Here is a 4708-nt window from a genome sequence, read left to right as displayed (position 1 = left end):
ACTGAGCAGGTAGTAAGTGTATTTTTCAACCGAAGGAACTGAATACAGATAATTTATTTACTCCTTGGTCCATATCATGCTGCCTCCTATTAACAGCCACTCATCTCTTATCTTCTATCTCATTTTTTGCTCTTCTTTCTTCTGTTAGTAGTATAATAAACTTCTTTGCATCAGCTCCAATAAATTTCTCTCCAAGATTTCCTAAGGGAACTGAATTGACCAGACACATCATTCCTAGCTTAACACTGATCTTTCAGACCTCCTACAGTAAATCTCTGAACTATGGAAAGATGAACATGGTCTTAACATCTCAGTTTAAAGATGACAAGAGAAAGAGAATCATGTTATATGAAAGGAGTCATTACAGACAAATGAGTTCAAGTTTCTAAATCTATTGGGTGTTTGAAAAAATTTTTTTTTATATCCTGCCCCAACTCCATTCTCTAAAAATGTATTGGTCAGAACTTTCTTCTAGAAATATCTAGAAATAATTTATATAAAAATGTAAGAAGGTGAGAGCAAAGGGCAATATTGGAAGGGAAACAGAGAAAATTATGTTCAATGGTCTTCATCTTAAGAAACATATTAAACAAGGACTGTAGAGAAATTCAAAATGTATTAAGCTTACAAAAGTAACATGTGGAATAATGTGTTTTAAGATTTAAAAAAAAGATTTTGAAAGAAGAAAGAGAAGAATTTTAATATATCCAGAGAGTACTCAAGACAAGAAGTGAATTGACTGGGCCTTTAAGAAAAAACAGAAGTTTAAGAACAGCAAAACCTTAATTGCTAAAGGTTTAGAAAGAGCTGACTGCTCGTTCTCTTTCCAGAAAAGCAAACAAATAAACCCTCTCTCTAAGACATGTATGTGGGTTTATGTGTATATGAGGAAAGAGAGTGAAATGCATACCACTCACTACCACAAGGGGTTATAATTGGAAGGAGGGAGTGTGTCAAAGATTAATGTTGTGTTTATGCATCTCTGCATTGTATTGTTTCACTAACTACATCAAGCATGTGTTTCTTCTGTAATCTGAAAGACACAAAAATAGAAGAAAGTAGAAATTATTTTAATAAGTGAAATAAACCCTACTGAATCAGATTACAAAATCATGGTTTAAGAATCAAAGATAGGGCCATAAGAAATAACAAATAGGAAGGTTCATTTATGGGGACAATTTGAAATACAATTGATGTTTTTTGGAAAATTCATAAAATGTTTACTATCATGTACTCCTTTTCTTTTTTTACTATTACCTAAGTAGGAGGAGAATAACAAGAAAGAAGGTAGAAATAATATTTACTGATTATACTTGGCTAAGTGTCGGCCCCTGTGTTCAGAACTTTATAAAATGATTTCATCTATTCAATACTATCAACACCTCTAAAAATTATTCATTATCATTTCAATCTTATAGATGAGAAAAGCCAATTTCTTGGTCAAGTTCATATAATTAGCGTCAGAACCAGTAATCAAATTGAGGCCTGTGAGATATCAAAGCTCATCTTTTTTCATTGCTCCACATTATTTGGAGCTCTACCATGTATCTATTAAATTAAAACATTGAAATTACAAAGTTTTAGAAAAAAATCATAAACATCTGCTTTTCCTCAAGGAGATATGCACCCACAATCCATATTCCTTCTCAGAGCAGAAACCCTGAGGATGTGAAATCGGTGCTCATATTGCCCCTTCAATCGAGACCTTTTTTTCTGCCTAAAAGAGATCCAGAGAGTATAGACAAATAGATAAGAGAGAAAAAGAAATAGTTCCAATTCAATTTTTAATCTTAGTCAGCATTTTGGCCCTGGTTTCAGCTCAGCAAGTCACATGACCTTAATATTACTAATTAAAGAATGTACCTCAGGGCATAATTTAGTTCTTTAATTCAAAAGGGAAGTATAATAATAGCTGATATTTATTAGGCATTTCCTATGAGCCCGACATTTCAATCATCTAATCTTCACCATAATTAAGCAGGATGAGTATTATCAACCTCTATTTACCAAAGAGAAAAACAGATTTTGAGGACAAATAAATTTTCTCAAAGTGGTAGATCCAAGACTTCAGCACAAGCATGTATGACTGCAGAACATGGTCTGTAGGGCTGTGAAGAAAAAAGAAAAGAAAGAACTAGAGCATTTTAGGCCTACAGAAGTGACCAAGTTAGCAGACCAGACTGGATACTGACCTGATCCACTGAGAAGAGATGATGAACTTTTCAGTAATGATGACAAAACCTTTCTCACAGTTTTATGAAAAGCAGTTTTGACTAAACTCTTTCATAGAAGAAAATGTTTCTACTCTGATGAAGAGAAAAAAGGTAAATACTATTCAAAAAAGATTGCAAAGGTACTTTCCTTAGTATATTACATTATTCTTTTTTTTTACTACATAATAGTAAGTAAATATAAAATAAATAAAAATAATTTTTAGTTATGAAAGTAATCCATGTTTGTTGAAAATAAATCACAATAAAGATGACCGAGACGTCTCCCCTCCATCCACCTACTATAAACTTTTCTGTGTCCCAAAGAGTAATAATTTGGTGTATATATAACTCAAAAAAGTTTTATTTGGAGAGAAGAGTGAGTATTTTAAATGAAATATAAAGCAGGCTAGATACAAAAAAATTGAGTTGTTATTAAGCTAGTAGTTCTTTTAGGGAGCAAGGGATGCTTATAAAACATTAATAACATGAAACACATATAATTTTTTTTGCTTCTTCCCTCCCAAAGGAATGGATTATTCTAAATTATCGAGTCTTAAAACCATTAAGCCATCTTTGGCCACTCTCCTTCTCAAGCTCTCCATCTAACTGTGATATCTTCCTCATTCTGCCCCCGTCCTCCTCTGACTCCCCGACAACTCTCCTATCTGATCTCTCCTTTGTGTTCCCATTGCTACTTTCCTGGTTCAGATTTTCATTTTTCCTACTTGAACAATTCTGAGAGCCTTCCTTCTCATAGATTTCTTTACTCCCGACTTTCCTGCATTCTCGTTAATGCTACACATTTACTGCCAGAATAATTTCCTAGAATACAGTTCTGCATTTGTTTTCCACTTCTCTCATAAAAATTTTAAAGCAGGTTTATTGAAGTGTGATTTACATATCATAAAATTTACCTGTTTTAAATGTGCAATTTGATAATTTTTAGTAATTTATGGAGTTGTGCAACAATCATCAAATCCAGTTTTAGAACATTCCTGTCACCCCTAAAATGCCCCTCTGCATGTTAGTATTTAATCCTGCAGCCCTTGGCAAATACATTCTGTCTCTATAGATTCCCTTTTCTGAACATTTTGTAAAATGGAATTATGCAATATGTATTCTGGCTTCTTTCACTTAGCATAATATTTTAAAGATTTAGTCACATGGTAGAATTTATCAATAGTTAATATTCCATTGTATGGATATACAATATTTTGTTTATTCAGAAGCTGACACATGTTTGGATTGTTTCTAGTTTGAGGCTATTATGAACAATGCAGCTGTGAAAATATGTTTACAAGTTTTTATGTAGGCATATATTTTCTCTCTCTCTTTTTTTTTTTGCATATATACTAAGAAGTGAAATTGGTGGATCAGATGTTAACTCTATATGTAGCCACTGAGGAGCTGCCACACTGTTTTCCAAAGTGGCTGCAGCATTTTATATTCCCTACAGCAATGTATGAGAGTTCCAGTTTTTCTACATCTACATGAATGCTTGTTACAGTCTTGATTATAGCCATTATAGTGGGTGAGAAATTGTATCTCATTACGGTTTTAATTTTTTTTAATGACTAATGAGGTTGAACATTTTTACTTCTAATTCGTAGCCATTGGAATATATTCTTTAGTAAAATGTCTATTCAAATCCCCCTTCCCTTTTTTATTTAAGTAAGTTGTTTGTCTTACTGAGTTGAAAGAACACATTATTTATTCTGGATACAAGTCCTTTATTGGTTTAATGATTTGTGCATATTTTTTCCCAATCTGCGTCTTGTCTGTACATTTTTATACTGATATTTTTAAATCTAAATAATAAAATTTTAGTTTTAATTATGTCCAACTTGTCAATTTTTTTTTTTAGGTATCATACATTGTATGTCCACTCAAAGAACTCTTTGCCTAAACTAGGTTTATGAAAAATTTTTCATGTTTCTTCTAGAAGCTTTACAGTTTTAGCTCTTACGCATATGTCTACAATCCATTTGAGCCTAATTTTTGTGTATGGGGTGAAGTAAAGGTTTAAATCCATCATCTTTTTGCATCTGAATATCTAATTATCCTAAGAACTGTTTGTTGAAAAGAAGAGCCTTTCCTCATTTATTCGAAAATTGATTGAATATCACTGTACTCTTAAAAGCTTTTGATGGTTCACACTACCTACTGAGTCAGTTCAAATTATGCAGGCTGCAACCTCCAGGATCCATAATAACTTGTGCATACCCAGTATAATATTTCACTATCTTCTTTTCAGTACTCTGTGTAACGATTAACCTAAATTACTTGATTTTTAGCGTGTGTTGTGCTCTCCAGTTCAAGCTCCAATACACTACTGAGAAGCCTTCTTCTCTACTAGATGTGATCTTTTCTTCTTTCTATGCCCATGGCTCTCATCTGTCCCTCCCTTAGGATATATGGCACTTTCCGCTTTGCATCATAATTGTTTCTGAAAATGCTTTATCCCTGTCATGAAGTTTAAAGCTCTTTGAAGAGAG

This window comes from Rousettus aegyptiacus, unplaced genomic scaffold (genome assembly GCF_014176215.1).
Source record: "Rousettus aegyptiacus isolate mRouAeg1 unplaced genomic scaffold, mRouAeg1.p scaffold_m13_p_6, whole genome shotgun sequence".
Taxonomy (NCBI): Eukaryota; Metazoa; Chordata; class Mammalia; order Chiroptera; family Pteropodidae; genus Rousettus; species Rousettus aegyptiacus.
The sequence above is the reverse complement of the archived record's forward strand: the minus strand, read 5'-3'. Positions refer to the sequence as shown.